The sequence below is a fragment of the Trichosurus vulpecula genome, chromosome 1, assembly GCF_011100635.1.
Source record: "Trichosurus vulpecula isolate mTriVul1 chromosome 1, mTriVul1.pri, whole genome shotgun sequence".
Classification (NCBI taxonomy): Eukaryota; Metazoa; Chordata; class Mammalia; order Diprotodontia; family Phalangeridae; genus Trichosurus; species Trichosurus vulpecula.
In genome coordinates, this window is record NC_050573.1 from 310,811,830 (window position 1) to 310,835,853 (window position 24,024).

Sequence of the window (24,024 nt, forward strand, 5' to 3'; positions counted from 1 at the left end):
GCTTCAGTTCGAGTCTTATGTTCTGAGATGTCCATAGAGGCCCAAATATCCTTCAGAATCTCTCCCTTCTTTGCCAAAGTTCAGCTTTTCTTTCACATTCTCCTTTCAGGCTCTTTCTAGCTCAGTTCTTTTAATCCCCAAGTAGTAACCGGGGACGCTCTGTCCTGCTGCAGATCAAATTTTACAGTTCCCATTCCTTCTTCTGAGACCACAGACTTTGTGTGTCCCCTTAAGGACTCCCAGGCATGATTTAAGATGGTGAAAGTCCCAGATCTCTGAACTACAAAAACTCAGGATGCCATGAAGTTCTCAAGCCTTTATTACAAAAGCTTTACTGAAATCGAGATAAACTTTTACAACTTTCCCGTAGTCTATGTTGTACTGTCTATGTATATAAAAAAGGAAATAAGCTTACCCTGGCAAACCCTTTCCTAGATAAAATCGTGCTCACCCTTTGTGATTACTGCTTCCTTTTCTAGGTATTCACTATCTCATTAGAATTAAATACATCCTGGATTTTGCTAGGAGTTGAAGTCAAGTTCACTGGCACAGAGTTTAAAAGAGAAAAACTCTTGCTTTATTAAAAAAAAATCTTCTACTACCTCTTCCATCCTCTATTACCTTTCAAATATATCTGTGTCTCATTTTCCAGTTTTTTCAACATCCTTCCCAAAACATGAATTCCAGAACTGAACACAGTTGAACTGAACACAACTGAACACATAGATGGATTCTGACCATGACAATTCACAACAGAACAATCTATGTATTTCACTTTAGGTCTTGTGTCTGTCTTAATGTGGTCTAGTCAGCTAGGTGGTACAGTAAATAGCAGACCTAGAGTAAAAAAAAATATAAAAATCTGAGTTCATATCTGGCCTCAGACACTTAGTAGATGTGTGACTTTGGACAAGTGACTTAACCTCTGTTTATCTCAGTTTCCTCAACTGTTAAAAGGGGATAAGAATAGTTTCTGCCTTATTGGGTTATTATGATGATCAAATGAGATAATATTTGAAAGTGTTAACACAGTGTCTGGCACACACTAGGTGCTTAAGAATTACTTGTTTCTTCCTCTGCAATGTTGTTTTAGATATGTAGACTGCTATATTACCTTAACTCTTATTGAATTTGGGTTCCACTACACTCTCCAGATCTTATTCATATGAATTGTTGCATATTATTGTATATAATTGTGGTATAGTAACCTTTACTTCATATTTCACTTTTGAAGTTGAATTTTCAGAGATTTGTTGATTTTTGTAAGACTTTACAGTTATTCCTATTAAATTCACTTTTATTAGATTTGGTCCGTTGTTCCATCCTGTTAGGGATTTTTTTTTCAGATTTTGGATCCTTACCTCTTTCTTCTAATTTCTTGCCTATCCCAACTTTGTGAAATCTGTAAATGTGATAAGCATCCCATATATGCCCCCAGATCCTGCCACTGGGAAATCTTATTATCCTGAAAGACTCAATTAGCTTTAGTAATCACACCTTATCACTGCCTTCTGCTCCTCTCATTCGAGGGCATAACTATGAATTCCCAAACCTCCATATAAGAAAGGTATCCAAGCTAGCAATTTCCTCATTTCCCACCTATCTGCACTCTTTTCAACTTCTCTGTCAGCCCTTTGCTCATACTTTCTTCCTCTTCTTCCCCAAACCTTATTTTCCGGCTTCTTTTTAATGTGTAGTTTTCTCCATTCGATTTTAAGCTCCTTGAGGGCAGGGAGTATCGTTCTTTTTTATTTTTTGTAACTCAAGGGCTTAGCATAGTGCTTGGCACATAGTAGGCACTTAGTAAATATTTATTGGTTGACTGATTGATCTATGCTTTTTCACAAGTCATTGGTAAATGATTGAACAGCATAAACTAACAATAGACCTGAGGGGGCATTCGAAAGGAAATCTCCAGTCAAATTGACATCAGTTCATTTGTGACTATTCTTTCTGTCCAATTTTTCAATGAGTTTCATAAGGACTTACCTCTATACCTACATGATCATCCATTCAACGTTTTTCCATCTTGTCTACAAGGATAGCATGAGAGGCTTTATCGAATTCCTTTCTAAAAACTAGGTAAATTGTGTTTACAATATTCTTTTGATCCATCAGTCCCTGTTAAATAAGGAAGTGTTTAGTCTGCCATGATGTGTTCCTGATGGAATTATGTTAGTTCTTCTTGAGAATTCCTTCACTCTCTAGATTTTTATTAATCATTTCTTTAATAACACTTTTGAGTACACTTCTAGGAAGCCAAGCTCCTTACAATCTCTTCCCCCTTGAAAATAAGGTTATATGCCCTTCTTTAATCCTGCTGTGCCACTCCCATTCTCCACAGTCTTTCAAAGATCAATGTGAGCACTTCAGCAATCATATCTGAAAGTTTTTTTTAGAGCTCTAGGATGTTGATCATGTGAACCTGCTAATTTGAAATCATCAAGGTAAGTTACAAGCTCTTCTTATTTATCTTGATTTTCAACTTCTTGTAGACATTTCAAATCTTGACTCTGACACTATTTTTGTGACTACTGACAAGTCACTACCTTTCTTGGGGCCTCAGTTTCCTCATTGTAAAACAGAGGAGTTGGATTACATTAACCTTGAGATCCTTTCCTATTCTAAGTTCTAGTATCCATAAGTGTAGTTAACCTGTGACCATTCACCATAAAAGGATTTTAAAGGGTATTACATTCAAACTTTTTAAAAGATATGCCAAAGTAATATACTTCCAAAAGCAATGAAAGTTTTTAAAAAAGGCTTTTTACTGCTCTTACAATATCTGTTTTGCTTTTGAATGCAAGATAGCTTAAGTGTCACACCTACAACATTCATTTATTCATTCAATGAGATCCAACTGTGTGCGAGGCATAGCATGGGTTGTTGGAAAAAGCAATGAGCTCTATTTGTGGTTTCACCACAAATGCCTTTTGTGACATTGGACAAGTCAGCTAATTTTTTGGAGCTTCCATTTTTTCACTTGCAAAATGGAGATGATAATAGCTGTACTTGCCTACCTGCCAGGATTGCTATGAAAACCAAAGGAGATAATGTAGGTGGTGGTACAATGACTATTAAGTGTATGTAAGGATAAAGCACAAATTAATGGCATATAATTTTGAATCTTCTTGATTATAAATAATTTGATTAGCAATTGCTTAGCACTATGACGTATTCCATTGACATGATGAGCAGACAAATAGATTATTTTGTAATGACTCCTCAATGATTATTAGTCCAAATATAACCATTTGTTATATTTCTATTTTAGCTAGAGGCCTCTGATAATGTTTGGTAATGGGAGAGTAACCTTAATGCTAAAGCTAATTTTAATTAAGACATTTTGATGGTAAAAAAAATTGTCATTTAAGAATACCAGTACTAAGATACTATCATTTTATTGTTAGAAAATTTTGTTTATATGTCTAAAATCTTTATTCATAGGGATGTCCTTAAGAGATCTTGCTCATTAATGGACAGCATAATTGTGAAGAAAATATTTATTTCTAGCTATTCCATAGAGTTGTGGAATCCCAGAAGGGAGAACTTTAGAGTTCACCTTATCTAATCTCCCAATTCATGCAGGATAAGTGATCATCAGACCTGTAACTGAGCACTTCCAGGGATGAGGGGGTCACTACTTTAGAAGAAAGGCTGTTGCTTAACTGGATAGTTCCAGTTGTATAAATTTTCATTGCATTGAGCTACAATTTGCCTTCTTGTAAACCATTGGTTTTAGTCTTGCATTCTCTTAATCTTGCGCAGATTAGGTAAATTACTTAGCCACATGACAACCCTTCAAAAATTAAAGGCAGCATTTATGGGATCCCCATATCACCACAAACCTCCTCTATATAGCTCCAATTTTTTCAACCACTCCTCATATGACATGGCTTTAAGATTCCTTACTATACTGTCATTGTTCTCTGAAAACACTCCAGTTTCTCAACATCCTTAACATAGAGCAACCACATTGAACATAATAATCCAAGTATGGTTTAAGTGAGGCACATCCTTTGGTGGACCTAGCACTTACTTGCTCAGGGAATTATGTGCCAATGGAATATAAAAATTGTGGACTATTTTTGAAGAGGAAGTCATTACACCTTGTTGATTCACCTGTACTCAATCCCCTCAGTCTAATGTCATTGAAAGAAGGAAATAAAAATTCAAATACCGTACAGGATTTATGATATAGAAAGTGATATCAAATATTTTCCAGGTGTTAACAAGCTGTACTTAAATTTTAAAAATTAGATAAAATGAATCACGTTCCCTTGTATTTTAACAAGGAAGATAGGGAATATATATATATATATATATATATATATATATATATATATATATATATATATACATATACATATATGAATCTATCCATCTATCTATCTATCTATCTATCTATCTATCTATCTATCTATCTATCTATCTATCTATATGTAATAGCCCTCCCTACAATCTAGGAATAGTAAGATATATGAGTATAACAAGCATTAGACAGATACCACAGAAATAGACAATAATTTGTGCTTGTCAAGCCCAGCTCAGTATATGACCTTATGTGATGATCAGAATTCTCACTACTCCAAATGTTTGTTCAAAATGTTTGCATGGAAGATGTTCAAGTTTCATACAAAGACAAGAGTGTTCATTCCCACATGCTCCTTGATGCCTTCATTATGATGTTTCTGTAATTATTCATATTAAGCATTTGTTTTTGTTGAATTTAGAAGAACTTAAGTGATTTATTTTTGGTCTCTGGTAAAAATTACATACAGCAGCTGCAAAATAATTCTAAGGGATGATCCACTGAAGAATTCAAAGGAAGAAACTGTTATTTTGTGTGTTAAAAGTGAATTATGCAGTTGTAATGAAATATAACTTGCATATACTTCAAAATTTCAATACATACATTTAAAATCCATGTAAAATACATGTATGTACCACAACATAAATAAAGGTATTTAAAAGGGCCTTTAAAATCTTTTTCAGGCTCTTAATTTATCAGTCTGAAATGGGAGCTTTGAAAACTAGACTTTGGTCATAATCAAAGATGTTGGCTACAGGGCAAGAAGGCTGAAATGCAGATTTCTCCATGCTGCTTTGGCCACAACTTAACTCTAATCCTTGAAAACAACTCTCTCTGGGAATAAGGGATAATTGAATCTCCATGCTAATTCTATCCTGGTTTTTTCTTGATTAGAAACTTCCAATTATGCCAACACACTACACCACATACCATCTATCCACTAGGAAATATGCAAAGGCCACCTTATCCTTTGAACTTAGGTCAAACCTAAACAAGGGGGAAAAAACCCTAAAAGGCCAATGATTTACTCATTTTATTCTTCAGGTCTTTATGAGTTGTTTTCAAATTTTAAATGTGTAATTAATATGGATTGTTTTATTTATAGGATAAGGTAAATAGGAAGATTAAACTACTAATAGCAAACATACTGTAATTGATATTAAAGTTACCTAAGGGTTGAATTCCTGTTGTCCTGACAGGTGTTCTGCACAAAATGTTGTAGTCACATATTGTAGGGTCTGACCATTTAACCACATGACAAACAAACTCCTCTGTGACAACCAGATGTAGGCATTGCCATGGAATGAAATTATCATTTTATTAATTACCCTTTAATTAGTTGATACAGCAGAGAACATGAAGTAATTTAGTCATAATTGGCTTGACTAAGACTCAGTACTTAAAAGGATGGAATCTGTTTCTACGATTACTTGTTATGAATAACAATTGTATCTGTGACAATGCAATTTTATTATGGAGATGTAGTGTGCATTTCAAACAACGTCTCTGTACAACAGCACATTCAGCATTTAAGTAAAACTCAATGAAAAAAAATCAAACAGGGGTTTGTAACTGAAGCAATCATTTCCTACTGTCCCCTGAGACTCTACAAATGATTATGATTTTCACTGTCAGTCAGGGCCACATGTCTCTTGCTTTTCATCATTTAAAAGAACAACAATCTCCCATGAATGTAGTTAGTAATGATGTGCAGTACTAATAATGGTGTAAAATCTTTTAAATTTGCCAGTTTAATTAGATTCAGTTTTACTTTACAACAGAATATTTAGGACTCTCTTCTGGTCTTATTAGTGGATTCCAAAAAGTAGAGGACTTTTGTCTTTGCCCTCAAAGAGTGACTAAGGTTGTCAAGAATCTTGATAAAAGGCAAGATTCTATTGTGTCTTAGAGATGTCTTACCATCCTTTCTTTTTTCACATACTAAGGACGTGGGATGAAACTAATGACACCTCTCACTTTTGGGTTTAATTTTTCTTGCACAATTCTGCCCTCTCTGGACAGTGTTGCCATCACTTTCCCTGCATTCTTCCCAGTACCTATATTGCCAGCATAGGGATATCCATGTACCAAGTGCTTCTTTTGTAATTCTTTTAGAATTTTTTGATTAAAAAATACTTTGAGGTTGGTTAGAGTATTGATGTATCACAAAGAACTTTGGGCAAGCCTCTTATTTTAATGTTTTCAGGTTTCTAAAATTGAATCAATCCATCTACAATCAAGAATGTTTTTAACTAGACCACATTTATACTAGTGTATGAGAGTGACAGTTTGTTCTCAAAGACTATTTAGTAAAACATGAGTAGCAATTAAATAAGGATATACTAACTTTCCCATTAGAGTAGTGGATGACTAGAATTCAGCACGGCAATATGTTTTAGCATTTTTTAATTACAAACATCACTGTGTACAACTTGGTTTCTGGAGACTGTTATTTTGCCAATTGTTATATGTGTGCATTTACCCTTCAACAAACTTCTCTGCCTTCTTGCTTATTCCCTTTGGGTGTCAGATGAAAGAATATGAAGGTTTGGCAAGACAGTTTTGCACCTTTCATACAAAGATAGGAAATATGCTTCAAGAATCAGATATGTGACAAATCTCTCTCATCCTTCCCTCACTATCAATTTATTGGTATGAGTATTGACAGTCAATTCATCTCTCCCAATATCATAGGGATTCCTTCTCAGAAGAATTAAGATTTAGCAGTGACACTTAAAGGTGTTATTTTTGTTGTTTTAAAGTTGAGCACTTTGCACCAAGAAGTCCATATCCAAACCAAAATTCAATGTGTATCAAGATTCAATGGTTGTAGAATTCTTCATTTCTCTTCTCTCTGCCTCTGCCTTGGGATACTTATGTTTTGGAAGCTCTCTATTTCTCCTTACGTCCATTGTGCACTTCTAATTCTTCAGTCTATGTACAAACAACCTTTGGCAATAGCATCTTAGCTATCTTAGTTAATATCAGTGTCACAATTTATTGCTGATAATGGGACTATGCTGAACTATTTTTACCATTTAAAGCACCTCCTTTTTTGTCACCAAAGCAGCTATAAGGATATAGGGAAGGTTATTTCTCCAATTTACCATAGAAGAGTAACTGCTACAAGCAATTTCTTCTGGAGGAAAAAAAAAACACAGAAAAGAAAGGATTTATTGCTAAGAAAAAATCTTGTATAATTCTTTGAAAAGTGTTCAAGCAGCATTAGAAAAGGTACTGTTTGCTTTTATTCCTGCTGAGCTGAACTAAAGTACAACTATAACTAAAATTCATTAATTGAAGTTGAAATTTTCCATCTTATGGAAATAGAAGGAAAAAAAAGACAGGAAGTCCAAAATTCTTAAACAGAGCCACTCTCACTTAACTATGTCCAGACTGAAACTTGGAGGGAAAAATGGCAGAGAAATAGCTCAATTCCATGTGACCATTTTGCATGGATACTGCCTTTTAAAACAGACCAGAACTCATTTGAGCTTTTCTAAAGTACTTGTAGAGTAAAACAAGTGAAGATAAAAGTGATAAATGTTACTTTTCTATTTTTCTCTCACTCTCATTTTTTTTACTGTGCACTAGTGATTATAGCACTGCCAGATCAGAATGAACAATTAACTGTCTAATTATTCTAGTCACACCAACCCACAATGAAATCTTTATTCAGTGTTTACAGCGATCTTTGGCAGAGGCTGTCTTGCTGTTTCTAAACTAAGAAAAACTGCACCCTTTGGCTCGTCTCAGTATCAGCTGCCTTGGTTTCAGCATTGGATGCCAATAATCAGCCTTCTTTTTCTTCCAAAGTGGGCATTTTTTAGGGTGAAAAGACCTATTCTCATCATCCCCCCATATATTGTGACTGATTTATGTTCTATCCACTGGGCCTCTTCCTTCCGTATCTTTTTACATTTTTCCTCACTGCATAGAGCAACACCGGGCAAAACCCATTTTAGGTCCAACATTGTAAAAATACTTAACCAAACGTTGCCCACAGCTATCAGGGAAAGAAAAATACCACCATTGGTTTATGTGTAGAGAAAACTCAAGGGAATCACTTCAACTCTGCCAAACTACTCATTTTCTAGCTCAAAGGTGTTCAATAACTGCTCCACCAGGGCATAATATATCTACTTTTCCTCAGCACATTTTTCAGAGGCTTATTTTATTATTTAAAACTATTTATTTAAATCCATAGACAGTTGCAGATCTTCACAAAGCTTGACTATTGAAAAAATTCACAGGTAAATCATGGGATGTGTGAAAAGTTTTTTTTTTTTTGGTTCTTGTTAGGATGAAAAAACAGGGGGGAGGGGCTCTATTTCACCCAAGGCAGACATGTATAAATAATAACTTGTCTGACTTTGGTGAAAATTACTTGCCAAAGCTTGCTCTTGATAGGCTGACAGATAAGCAGAGATAAAAAGAAAACAGAAAGAAAAAACTTTAGGTGGCCTCCCTTTGGTGAGATGTTGGGATGACTTTTTTTGGATTGGGGGGTTTGGAGAGAGCAAATGATGATACCCCTCTTTGCACCTTGTGCATACATGGTGCAATCCTTCTCCAACCCCGTTTAGGATGAGTTTTCTGCTGTCTTAAGATGCTACTATCCTCTCTATATGTGGCCATACCCCCAACCCTTGCACTTTCTATACTTTGAATGATCATTGGTTACTATATTCACTCAGCTTTCCAGGGAAGAACTGGGTCATAAAATTTTACAGGGGAGAAAGCTGGAGAGGGCGTTTCAGTAGTATAAACACTGATTAAATCCCCCAGAAAATCTCCCCAAATGAAAGTTAATATTTCTCCAAGTATGCACGAAAATGTCAAGAATGCTAAGTCATTTTTATGTTTGTAATTTCCTTTTCCATTTTAATTTTATACTGTCACATGGCATGCATACTAAAAATGAATGTCTTTAACCCCCAGCAAACTTGTCTGGAAGTTCTTGGTGGACTAGGAAGGATGGATTAAGCCATTTTTAAGGATGCTCAAAACATTTTTGATACAAAAGTCTCCTCATTTTATTTCAGCATTTCTCACAATAGTCCTATTAGAAAGGCAGGGATTACTGACTGTATTTTTCAAATAGGGGAAAATTGAAACCCTTACAGGGAAAATTACTTGCCAAAGGTCACTCTCAAAGTCAGTGACATAAGTACAAAGTAAAACCTAGTGTTCCAGCTCTGGTTCACAGTCTATAATACTTTATACCCACTGTGCTTTTTGATTCCTTTTTTTTTTCCTTTTTCTTTCTTTTCCTCTCTCCCACCCTCCACCCATCTCTGGAAGAGCAGTATAAACTCACTGGTAAAGATAGGAAACCTGACCTCAGCTCTGGCCACCTTACTTAACTTTAATGCTTTGCTCTCAGTACCACCACTATCCTGACCCCATTCCCCTTGACATATATTTCTGCCATATATATTCTGGGTCCTTAAGGAGCAGTGAGGATTCTCTAGAGACAGGAAGCTGTAGGTGCAATTCACAGGCTTCCTTCAGTATTTTAAAGCAAAGCTCACTGTGCCTAGTGAGCATGCCCAGTTGGACTGCAAGAGTCACAGTGACCCTTTGGTAAAAATTCCACTTCTCTGAGGTTGAACTGAGAGGTGAAAGGAGAAAAGAAAAGGGAGCAATGTTATGGGTCAACTATCAGTAATGGAAAGGATTTAGGAAACTAATGAGGGATAGCCGGAGGGGGGAAGGGGGTGGAACAGTTTTGGAAAAGTCTCAGTATAATAGTTTTAACTTTACCTTTGTTAAATGGATATGAACTCTGGGTGAATATCCATATACTCAGGGGCAATTTTCACTAGTGGTAGATTTACTAGAACCTTGAGGACAAATGGACAGGAGTGGGGGTGGGGAGAGACTCTAGATGGTTCCTTCAGAATATTGTGTGCATGTGTGTTTATCTGGTTAAGTAAAATAACAGCCTATTTGGTGCTGTTCTCCCCACTTTCCCCATCCCTGATATTCTGGGTCTCGCCTGGGATTCAGTTCACCTCCTGAACAAGAAGCGTTCTCGTCTTCCCAGGTTTCCTCTCTTTATTCGCCTCTCAGTACTTGAGATAACCTGGAAAACGCTCAAGCTTCTGGGCGGGTGGAATATAATCAGCACTGGGCATGCTTGGTACCCACGGCAGGTTTGCTTTTGTAAGCCTGAAAGTTTCCCATGTACACCCTCCAACCCAACCACCAACTGGGAGACTTCTTTTCGAGGAGCAAGGTACAATGGTAGGGGAGTTTGCTGATGGTCCTGCAGGTGACAGGGAAGCAGAGAGTGCATGACAAACCCACCTCGTCCCTCCTCATCCAGTCCAGCCCAGCTCAGTAAAGGGATATGGGGGTGGCATCGCAGCCACCCCCCCACCCCCAACTCAAGGAACTTGATTTATCAGGTAGTCCAAAAGAGAGATAGCTTTCTGACTTGGACCTTCCACCTATTTCCACGGCCAAAGTCTCACTCCCTCTGCCTCTTCTCAGGTAGGGCAACCCTAAATGTGGCTCTGCCAAGCTGCCGCCCATTGCTCCTCAAGTGAGCAGAGTGGAGACGCTGCCGCCAGATGGGAAAGTTGAGGCCAGAGCCCAGATGCCTCCCTTCTGCCAGCTCTCAGTACGGCGGGAGCTCAAGGTCCCTAATCTACCCCAGATCGACCCTGACCCTGCTTTCCCTTCCCCCCTCCACTCCTGCAGCTATGGGATAGCGCAGATCGCGGTCTCCTTCTCCCCAGGTCACAAAGCCCTTTAAATACTTTTTAAAAAAATCTTTAAAATCGAAGTCACCACAAAGCATCTACCCCTGTATCCCCACCTGTCACCTCACCACATTTGGGGCAGTTGCGGCAGCCGCAGCGCAGAGTAGCAGGCGACGAGAGCAGCTTCATTCCCCCCACCCCGACGCGACCTCCTCAATCCCCAGCCCAGATAGGGCAGCAATGTTAGCTGACCATTCCTGTGCCCCGAACCCTGGAGAAGCGGAGACCCGAGAAGCCGCGACGTTACCTCTCCCAGCTAGTGACTCCCCGGAAACCTTCAGTCCCCGCGGCTCGAAGGCTCCCTCCCCGGGCGCCTAGCTCTCTTCACATCACTGCACCGGCCCCGGAGAGCTGTTTTTGGGAAGTCCGTTCCCCTGTTTCTTTCTTCCTCTCCGTCTCTGTCTCTTGCTTTCCTTTTCCCTCTCTTTCACTGGCTTCACTTCTCCCCGCCCCCACCTTCCCACTCCGCCAAAAGTGTCACCGCCTCTCTCCCTTCTGTATCTTTTCCAAAGTATCTGCTGAGGTCCCTCAAGAGTTAGGTCGAAATCCCCAAATTGTCCCCTAAGCCCACCAGCGCCCCAGTCGCTCCCTTCTCCAGTCTCCAGGTGCTCAGCAGGGGGATGGTGATGTAGAGTGGTCCAGGTCAGATCTTCCCGAGCTGAGTGCAGCGACCACTTCTTCTCCCTTGCTCTTTCCCTAGTCTAAGTGGCTGCTGCTTGCCGCTGCCACTGGTACTCATTCTCCTGCTCATGAATATTCTGACAGAGCCTAATGCTGTTGAAGTAAATTGAATTAGCCAATTGGTGCCAGGAATGTGCGCTCCTTCCTTCTGAGGAGCTGTCTGGAACACCACCAGATGAAAGCAATTAGTGTCCAGTTGGCACCCTGCAGTTTAGACACACTAGTGAGTGGCAAAAATGGGTTAATTCTTTAGTATTTAGATATTGAAAGTAAGTGCATTTCAATGTGTAAACCTCTCTATGGTCTGGAAGAATAAGAGGATTTGGAAGTGGGGAGAGGAGCTGGGGATGGGAGTGGAAAGTATTTGTTATCCAGACCTTCCCAAACCATTCACTGTACCAAGGTCTGTAGCTAGAGCAACATAGAAGTTTCACTGTTCTAAACCATAGTTCTGGAGGAGGCAGCTGAGAGGGAAGGATAGAAAAGGACAGGCAGAGATGATGAGTTCAACCCAGGAATTGAATATAGAAGGGACTCGAGTGATTTAGAGAACGGAAGGGGAAGACAGGAGAGTGGGAGAGATACTAAGAAAAAAGTCTCACAGAATACTTTTAAGTGTTTCCCCAAACATTCAAGTTTTCTTTCACTGTTAGCTAACAGTCTCCCTGACTTTACAGCAAGTTTTATGCGTGGGAGCAGGCAGCTTTAAAATAAATACCTATCAACTTTCTTTTAGAACATCCATTTCTAAAATAATGATGAATATGATGGTGATAACAACGAGGACCAGTATGAGGAAGATAAAATTATCCCTCTCCCTAAAAAAGGAAACAAAACATTGTCTTCTTCTCAGTAAAATAAGGTGAGATCACAAATTTTCAAGTTCTCCTTTTACTTCTTTCCTTAACCAGTTTTTGTTTTACCCCTATCAGCTTTCCATCCCTCTTAGAATGAATTCAGACTGATCTTGTATCTTTTTGGCTATCTTCTCCCTTTACCTACTTCACTTTACTTAATGTGGTTTTAGCACTGGTTATCAATATGTGAACTATGTAGTTTACTAACAGGTTAATATAGTTTATCAAAACTAGAGGTCATATGACCATAGATGTAGAGCTGGAAAGGACACCAGAGGCCATTTGCTTCAAGCCTTTCCTTTTACAGATGAGGAAACTGAAGGTTAGGGAGGTTGAATAATTTACCTGAGGTCATAAAAGTAGAAAGATAGAGAGGCAGCATTCGAGCCTGTCCTTTAAATGCAGAGCCATTACTCTTTCCCTTTCATTTGGTTTAATCATTCAGTTCATTTCTGGAAGATTAGTCAAAATTATCTAAATAGTGTGAGTCTGTTGGCAGTTGTTGAAACTTCAAAATGAAAATAAAATTGTCTCTTTTTTGGTGGTGGTGGGGGACTAATGTGTCTAAATTGTGTAGACAGAGAATATCTTGAATTCTGATTTTCTGAAGATTAAAGTATTACCATAATGGGACACTATTTGCCCAAAGGATGTTTCAACTTTAGACATTTGTGTATTTATTAGTTTTTTTTTTTGCTTATTTTTGTCCCAAGCCCTTATGGTGGGTGTTCCTCAAAACTCTTTCTTTGACAATCTCATTGACTCTCATGGACATTAAGCAAGTCTCTCCCCCCAAGTTCCACAACAACATTTCTAAGTGTTTATAGAACATTTCAAAGTAGAACTGAGCTCACTATAGCCCCAAAACAGAGCCTTTTATCTTTTTGCTCAAAGCCTTTTCTTCCTTCTGATTTCGTGAGTTCTGACCATCATTACCTTATCTTCCTTGTTGAAATCATTGGTGTTATCTTTGACTTCTTACCTCTAATACCATTACCATGTTCTATTGATTCCACTGCTACACTTTCTCATATCCCTCTCTCCTATCCATTCTTACTTCCACCATCCTAGTAGATTCTCTCATTATCAGCCACCTAGACAATTCATTTCGACCTAAAATAGACATACAGGGGCAGTGAAGCTCTTCACTATATAACTAGTCCCCAGAAGCCAGTGGACAGACTAGAGTAAGAAACAGAAGATGAATACAGAAGAGTAATATAACCCTATCAAACAGGATCCCATGTACTAAACTCAGAAAGAGCTATGGTTGAGTAAGAATGTCAAAGGCAATAAAAATATCTTTTTTAGCAATGTTGGGGGAAAAACAGGTCAAGAAGGACTAGAAGAGTTTTTGGGGTGGAGTGAACAATAATAAAAGCTGATAGAAGGTAGAACTACTTAACTCTTATTCTGCTCCTATTTTCTCTTTAGAGAATTATTGTTCCTTGATTGCCCCCAAATTAAAAAAAAGTAAGAACAATTATTGTTATGCTAGAAAAGACAAAACAAAAAACAGCAAAATCAATTCAAAATCCATGATAAGTCAGAGAACATCTCATTGCCTTTGATGAGTTCAATTGACTTGGCCAAGATAAACTGTATCCTTCGTGCTCCAGGGAAACAACAACAACAAACCAACATATGTGATCACAGAACCATTGTCAGTAATCTTGAAATATTATGTAAGATGGTTCTGGTATTATAATCAGTCAGTCAATTAGCTTTGATTAAGCCCCCGTGCCAGGCACTGTGTTAAGTGGCAGGGATACAAAGAAGAAAAAAAAAACAAAAACAAGAACAAACCAGTCCCTGCTCTCAAGGAGCTAAAAGTCCCTGTGGGGGCTACAACATGAAAACAACTATGTATATGCAAGATATATATTGAATATAATCAGAAGAGGGAGGGCAACAGAATTTAGGGAGACCAGGAAAGTATTCTCACAGAAGGCAGGATTTAAGTTATGACTGCAGGACGCAGAGATGGGGAAGGAGAGTGTCCCAGAAATGGGGAATAGCCAGTGAAAATTTCCCAAGTCTGAAAATGGAGTACCTGGTAGGAAGAAGGCTAGTATCACTGGATCACAGAGTTTATGATGGGTTTGGGAGAGAGAAACTTGAAAGAAGATTGGAAAGGTAGGAGGAGAGCAGTTTATGCAGAGCTTTGAATGCAAGAGGATTTGATATTTGATCCTACTCATAATAGGGAACGCCTAGATTTTGTTGAGAAGGGTGTGTGTGTGTGTGTGTGTGTGTGTGTGTGTGCGTGTGTGCGCGCGCGTGTGACATAGAACAGCATTTTAAGGAAATGGATGGCCAGAAGAGGATTGAGGTAAAAAGACCAATCATTGGACTCTTAGTGTAGTTCAGGTGTGAGATAATGAGGGCCTCCACCAGGGTAGTACTATTGTCAGAGTAGAGAAGGGAGATTACAGGAGAGGTATTACCAAGGTAGAAATGGCAGTGCTTGACCACTGATTGGTTGTGGGGTGTGAGAATGAATGAGGAATAGAGGATGACAATTAGGTACTGAGCCTGTGGAGCTGGAAAGGTAGTGTACCCTCAGCAGTAATATGGAAGCTCACAGGGGCCAAGGGTTTTTCAGGGGAAAGATACAAGGTTTAGTTTTGGACATGTTGAGTTTAAGATGTCTTCAGGACATCCTGGTAGAGATGTCTAACAGGGATTTGGAGATGTGAATCTGGAGATCAGGAGAGAACTTAGGGCTGGAAAAGGAGCTCTAAGAATAACCATAATAGAGATGATGATTGAAAGTATGTGGCTGATGAAATCAGTAAGCAAAGTAGTATAGAGGGAGAAGAATAAAAGGCCCAGGACAGAGCTCTGGGAGGACACACAGCTTTAATGAGTATGACCTAGATGAATATCCAGCAAGGAGACTGAAAAGAATCAAGTAGACAGATAGAAGGAGAACTAGGATAGAGCAGTATCAGAAAACTAGAGAGAAGAGATTGTCAAAGAAAAGAGAGCAATTGACAGTGTCAAAGGCTTTGGAAACGTAAAAAAAAATATGATTGAAATGTCTCATTTTTTAAAAGTGGAAGATAATATGTTGAACTGACTTCAATTCTAGAATATTTTATTATAGATAGTTATAGAATAACTACAAAAGGAAGAGGTAATCACCAAGAACTAGCATGACTTTTTAAGGAACACATCATGGCCAACTAGTCTATTCCCTTTTTGGCAAGCACTGGTAGATCTGAAGAACATTGTTAGTATTTTTAGGAAGATGTCAGAAAACATTTTGGAAAAAAAAGCATTTCATTCCATAATTGTAAACAAAATGGAAAAATTGTAGAGTAAAAAGATAGGTAGAATGCTCTTTGTTAACTTATAGGCCAGCTCTATCTATTATGCTTCACGGTCTTCCTATCTTGCATTATAGTTATTTATGTATGTCATATCCCATAACTAGATGCTTGGCTACCAAGGACAGGTGCTGTCATCTGAATTTCATATTTCACACAAGCCTCACATATTGTTCTACGCAAAGCACATGATCAGTAAATATTGGTTGACTTGACTTAAGGAAACATGTGTATGTTGAAGTAGCCAATGATATAGACTATCAGAAGTGTCTGTAGTACTTGAATTAGGTCCTTACAAAATATGGCTTACTTCCAAACAATCCCAAATTGGAGACAATTCAAGATTAAGATGATGATGATGCTAATAATAACATGTGTGTGTGTGGGGGGGCACTTGAAAGACTACAAAACACTTTATCACAACAAATCTGTTAGACAAGAAGTGAAAATATTATCCTTCACACTTAAAAACAAAAACACAAAAACCCATGTGCCCATAGTTGCAAAGTTATTAAGTATCAAATTCAGTATTCAAGCCCACCTTCTGACTCCAAGGTAAGGCTCTTTTCAATATGCCATATTATATCCTCACTTAAGATCCTTTATACCTTGGTATTAAAAATGACAAGTACATTTTCTTTTACTTTGTTTTTTGTTGATGTCAATCAACAACAGCAATGCTTTGTCTTAGAAGTCTTGAAATGCATTGTAATTTATTCAGACTGAGGTAGAATTTATAGAAATCTTATGAAGAAAGTTATATCAGAACAAGAGTTTTAGGTCTGAGAGGCTCCTTTAGAGGTCACCTAGTCTATTTTACTATCTTCAGAGAAATGAGGATTTACTCTGAATATTTGTAAATTCTTACTTCTCTCAATCAATTATTACATTCTGTCAACTCTCCATTAAAACTTCATATTTCCAGGATCAGGTATAACATGACAAAATTCACATTAATGTAGTACATTTAGTTTGTGAAAGCATTTTTCTCACAGCACTCTCTTGGGGTAGGTACTATTAGTTAGTACTATTCATCTCTTCTTTATGTTTTTATCCCATACCTATGATTTCACCTAGGAGGGGAATTCTTGGTGCAGAAACTCTCTGTATGAGTGCAGATTAGGAACATGTTTTAGAGCCTTATCTTAGTCATTGTGTGGTTTGATGACTTGCCCATGGTTTCACAGTTAGTAAGTATCTGAAGCAGGGCTTAAAGCCAGTCTTTCTGGCTATGAGATAAGTTCCTTTTCTACTATTTAATTCTGCCCCTTTCTCTAACTTTACAGAGGAAGAAATCGAGGCCTTTGAAAATTAAGTGGCTTGTCCATGATAATACAACTAGTAAGTGTCAGAATAAGGATCTGAATCAAGGCCTCAAGACCAAAGATTCAACAGTCAAGCCACTCATTACACCCCTCTCTGTCTCTGTCTCTGTCTCTCTGTCTGTCTGTCTCTTCTTTTTCTCTCTTGTTACTTCACTTTTAGGCACTGGAAGCACAATGTATCTAAAATAATAACAAAACTTAAAATAACAATCTTTGATCTTGAAATTATGACTTTAAAAATCTTGAGTGCAAAATTAGAATTTATGAAAGGTGTAATATCACCAGTCATAGAATCCTTAGCTGGCAGTATACTATATTAGAAGAGATAGTCCCTTCAGAACCAGGGACAGCACTAACCTAGTTACAGCTGGCAGATTCTGTGGAAAGTAGTGAAGCCCGAGCAGAGCTTCAGCGATAAAAGGGCCTGAAAGGTGTTGTCAAAATTGGAACCATGGATATATCCATAATAGCTATCCAGATTTCCTTCTGGATTATTAACTCTTCATTATCACCAAACCTAGTATCTCTAAGAGCTTTACTTACAGAACCTGAGACTGAGGACTATCTCATAAGTGCACAAGTTAGCAGCAGAGAAGTAAAGGAACTAATAGAGTCCTCCTCCCCCTATCACAGAGACAACATCTGGCTCCATCATAAAGGAAGAAAGTGAAGAGGAGGAAGAAGACAGAGTTGGAGGTGTGTGATATTAAGTTGGTGATGGATCAGGACAATATGTCTCAGGCTCTGAGACATGACAATAAGGACACCCTCACCTCATAGTGAGGATGCAGTCAGGAGAGGTAGGGTACAGATCTTTCCTTCCTCTATTACCTATACCAGACATCTCAAATCCTGTTAGCTCAAACTTCAAGTAGTTTACAGAGGCAAGAATAAGTTTCTCTTTATTCCATTCTAGTTAATTACTTTATTCTCCTTGTACCAACAAGTATGGCTCTTCTTAGCCTTGTCTGCTCAGCAGAGTTAAAATTTAAAATAATAATAATAATAACAATGGTAAAAAATAAAAATAAATGAAAATGTATTTTAAAGGTTTCCTAAAGAGTCAGAGGTCTTAGTTTTATTGTAAGTGACAATAATTTCAATAATCTTGGACAAACTCATTAACATTTCTCTGCTTCATTTTGATGGGCTGCAAAAACTGAATAGCTAAACTGCTCTTGCCTGCATTATTGGATCACTATTGATGGCTGAATGAAATAGGAAAACTCTTTGAAAAGTTAGAGGTATTATTAAAATGTAAAGTGTTATTCTTTAAAGAACTACTTTAGAAGCAAATATGTCTTATGACTTTAATCTCTTGCTGATAAACTTTATTGGCAAAAGGTGTCTTGACGATCATGACCCTGTTCTTTTCACTGCTTGAAAAGACTTTTTTTCTTTGTTTTTGAAATGAGTACTTTAAAAAAAAAACATTGGTGACTGTTATTTAGGAAATAGGTTGATGATGCTCTTATATCATTAGTGTAATATTATGCATGGAGTTATTAGTGTAAGAAGTCTTACGAGAGTGACAGTAATGGAAGTAATGGTGGCAATGGATTATCTTTCAGTTATATAAATATCTGTGAATATAAAAGTGTGTCTACAGGAATGGATATGTCTATATTTCTTCCTGGAAGGACTCAATTTTTTCTCTGCAGCTTAACCCTGACTATCAAAGAATTCCCATGTAGTGTAGTTTATGGTTTGACCATTGAATTGCAAGATAACAGGCTTCATACCTCATTATTATTGGCCTCCTGAGTCAGCTAATATTCTTGTAATGCAATTTGGTGATCTAGATTCAGTATTATCCATTCAAGATATTTTTGGATTTGCAATGATAATTATTTAGCAGAACTCATGACAGTCACACACTAAAAAACACTTTAGTGGTTTCACGAGCATGTATTTTCCATAAATATTCATTATAGAGCAGTTGTTTCAGTATAAAAAAACGTCATGAAGAATTCCAGTTATTCACTAGGCCTTATATTTTCCATGGGAGTAATATCTAACAGAGATAATAGAAGATCTATATAGATTTTGATAAGGTCATTTGCACTGATTTTTTTGTCCTCCTCTCTTCCACCTATGTCCCTATGGTATAAATTCATCCTATCTTTTGAAACTGTGGGCTAATCAGTGAGTTTTAGTTATTCTGGGAAGGCAAAATTGGTTCTCTCCCTGTTGTTACCTGTCAATGCCTGTCTACGTCTCAGTGTGTTCCTGAATACAACATAAAAAAATGCACCCCACCATCACCACCACCACCATCACCACAACAAGTAGTGCTTGTGACAATAATCCAGAACGTTGCCACCAATTCAACTAAAATAAAAATTCTAACCTGGGATCTTAGACAATTTTAGATATTTCCTTGCAAATGTATATATATATATTTTTAAAATACAATAGAATATAAGAACTTTCAAAAAGTGTATGCTGCTTTGGGTGAATACAGTATTTGTCAGGAACATGTATGCCCTCAGTCATATCAGCTGTAGGAGCACCATGTCCCCAAACCTAAATATTAAACCATATTGTTTTTATGAAATTTCAAGTCTCAGTCAGTTCTTTTTAAAATTAGATTGCAGCCTGAGAAAAGACCAAATGAAATATATATGACAGCTTTAATGATATGAAGGCAGAAGAGTATGTCCTTTGGTTATGTCATACTCAGTGGCACAAATCAGAATGCAGATACTATCTAGAGTCATAATTTTGGCTTAATATATAGCCCCTAACCCAGAGATTTGTGTAATATTCTGTATGAATCCAAGAAAATAACAATACATGAGCTCAATTTTAAGCTTGATTTGTAGTCTCACAATTTGTTTTTTGTTGAAGCAAAACTGCTCTGTGCACATTGTCATTTTTTACTGTTTAGTTTTTGTCTAACACAACTTCTTTCATAGGGCCATGTTGAAGTAGTCTCTCTTGGACCTTGATTAAAAGTAGTTATTTGGAATACATCTGTCATATAGAACCAAAAATTAAGATGACAGAAATTCCAGAAAGTAAAGTTCATAATAATGCAACACATTCTACCTTCAGATTGTCAAGATCAGCAGTCAAAGTCTTGAATGGGGTTTCAGTCTCAAAACAATGGGTAGGATTTAACCTATTGTTTAATAAATGAAATTAATTAATTTAAAGTAATTAAATATTTGAATATTCTTAATATTTAAGTAATTAAGTATTCCTAAAGTAACTCAAAATAAAGAAGAAAGAATAGCTTGAAATCTTTCCATGCTAGTACATTCACATGTGGACACAAATCAGTATAATATATATAAATAGTAACCATTATCCTTATACATACAAAAAAGTTCTTTGGAATTCAAAATAGTTGTTTTCCATTGAACCAAATTATTAAAGTAATAAGTATAAGAGTCAGAGAATTAATTTTTTAAAATAAGCTTTTAAAAAATAATCAAACATATTGAATTGGAGTGTTTTTTTGAGATTCAACTATACAAGATATTGAAACAATACAAAGCTGACTAAAAATAGATGCCTAATTTTATATGGGGAGTTTTTGAGGAAGAAGGGAACATAATTTATATTTCCCTTTGCAAGTAAGAACGATTTGTTATACTTGACACGATATTCATATGTGATAAGTAATTGCAAGCAATGGCTCTGAATATGCTGATTGCTGCCCTATTCTTCTTTCCCAGTTGAAATTCCTGAGTTAAGGGAAAAATCATATATTGTCTAAATGATGGAACCAATGTGATATGAAACTAGAAATTCATAAATCACTACTTAAAATGGATGTTAATGTATAGTATCATTCAGGATGGATATGAGTAGGCTCCATAATTTTTACAGTGATGACTAGTTCATGAAAAATGGCATAAAAGAAACCATCAGAGATATGTATAAGGAGAGAGAGAGAGAGAGAGAGAGAGAGAGAGAGAGAGAGAGAGACAGAGGGGGGTACAGAGAATAGTTGTTTAACAGAGTGAGGGACAATATATGGAAATCATGAGACTGATATCTTTCAGATATTGAAACAACCTGGTCACTTTTTTTAGTACATTGAAGCAGCTTTTTTCACAGAAGATTTATGGGAGGGCATGGACGAAAGCTCATAAGAAAAGGCTTGGATGACTAGAAATCTATACCAGTGTAGAAGGAAGTAGCCACACCTCATGGATCCATATGGTATCACAGAGGGGAGACACACAAATATGCACATACACAGTACATATATGGATACATATGTATATATCCCTATCTCTATCTCTATCCATACCACCACCATGGTTCATTTTAAGTAAATAAGAAATTGTAGAATCATGAAGGGGATGTGTATTTGTGTAGTGTCACTTAGTAAAATATAAGATCCTTTGAAAGCAGACACTGTTTTACTTTTGTCTTTGTATTCCCAGGGCTTAGCACATAGCGACAGCAGCTAAGTGGTCCAATGGAGACCGATCTGACTTGGATAAACTTGTCTCATTCAGCCACTGACACTTGTTAGCTTTGTGACCCTCAGTAAGACAATTAAACCTCTGTATTACTTAGTTTCCTCATCTGTAAAATGGGGATAATAGTAACACCTAACTCCCAGAGTTGTTATGAGGATAAAATGAGATATTTATAAGTGATTTATAAAAAAATTAAAGTAACATATAAGTGCAAGCTATTTTTAGCAAGCACTTACAGGTATTATTGCAATGTTTGCTTATTGCTTAAATGCTTGTATATACAATATTATTCTGGTATCACAAAAGGAGAACAAGAACAAAAAAAAAGAAAATTATCTTGTGGTGTGATGGAAAGGATGCTGAACTGAAGGTCTTAAGATTTGGGTTCAAATCATAGCTCTGTCAATTGCTACCTAAGCAACTTTGGGCAAATCACTTTGTATCTCTGAGCCTTAGTTACCTCTTGGGTAAAATGAGGTAGTTGGACTGGATGGCCTTGCACATCCTTTACAATTCTAAATCTATGATCCTATATTTCTGTGTTAATACCTGCCAAAAATCAATACAAGGCTGTAAGAGGAAGGGAAGTCAGTAAGACAGGGCTTCAGGAAGGGAAGATGGATTTCAGTTGAATAGCTAAGAATGGAAAAAGAGTTGTAGCAAGAAAACATTAAGTAAAAAAATAACTTGCTCGGGAGAAGAGACAGTGAACACTTGCTTCAGAACACACTGCTTTATTTGAACTTCACAGTGGAAGAAAAGAAAGTGGAAGAAAGCATTTAGAGAAATTAGGGAAAAAAGTCCACTATAGAAAGAACCAAAATCCTGGAAGAGATAGGAAAGGAGGAGAATGAGCCCAAAATAATTGGATGTTTTTGAAAGCAGTGGCAAGAGGAAAGAAAAGAGGGAGCTTGATGGAAACATTTAAAAAGAAGTGAAATATTTAATACATGGGCAGCAAATAATACTGAGATGGTACAAACACAGGATACTAGACAGAGAAACACAAGAGCATACATCAATTCAGAGCTGGAAGGTACTTTGAAGTCCATTTAGTCCAATCTCCTCATTAACAAATAAGGAAACTGAGGCCCTAAGAGGTTTGATCACTTGCCTATGGTTATGTAGGTAGTACATATCAGAGGCAGGATCTGAAGCTAAATCTTCCTGATTACAGGTTCACTTCTCCATCCACTACATGTCATCTGGTCAAGAGAAGGACAATGTAACACTCAGAACAAGGATACAAGACTGACTATAAAATGGGGAATTTATTGCATAAAAAAGAACTGAGATTGGGGGGTCTTCACTGGTAAACTGGAACTGTAAAAATGTGAATTGGAATGATATGAAATGTATAATTTTGTCTTAGACAATTTCTAGTCATGGATGTGAGCTGGGGTGGAGAACAGATCTGTTTTGTTAATGTATATGCCTTCCATGATATATAAAAGGATAAATTGAGAAAAATGATTTTATATAAAGCACAAAGATGGAATGGGGGGATTTCAATTGTTTTGGAAATCAAGTAGATTAACAGAAGTAAATTTTAGATAATTTCTGGGAATATAGCTTTGAAAGATACTTATTTAGAAGCACACATGAACAGTCCCAAATATGTTTGTAGAAAAGATAGGTAGGTACACAAATATAATTGACAAGATGTATGTGCAAGAAAGAATGGATAAAACTTTTGTTCGAGATTCAAAGGTGAAGAATGGTACAGGGAGAATTATTAGAGGAGATGTCAAAAGAAACTAGTAAACAAAAATAAAGGACATAGAAATGAAAGTAAACATGGTAAATTTGGAAATTATTAAGGCACAGAATAGTTCTTACCAAACAGCTTCTAGTGCCATTTTTTTCCAATATATTAGTCAGGTGAAAACAGAAAGGTGTATAGCCCAGTTGATAGGAACTTTTCTGTCTTTGTGAAACAGCAAAAGAAGCTTAGACGGTAGTATATTTACCTGTCACTGGAGGAAAGATATCTGAACATGATCAGTGTAGATATTTAATAATTTTATATTGCAGTATTAATTTAATTAATGGATTGATGAACTAACTATGCAAGTAAAAACGAGCAGGCCAACATGTAAGAATAAAAGAGGAATTCTTGAATGTTAGTAGAGATATAGATAAACCTGAAATCAAAATGACCATAGAACTATGACTAATTTAAAACTGTTTCTTTGAAAAGATTAATAGCATCAATAAACTTTTGGTTGAAATGATTAAAAAAAAGAAGAGGGAGGAACACTAAATTAACAAAATTGAAATAAAATAAGGGATGCCTATTAATCAGGGA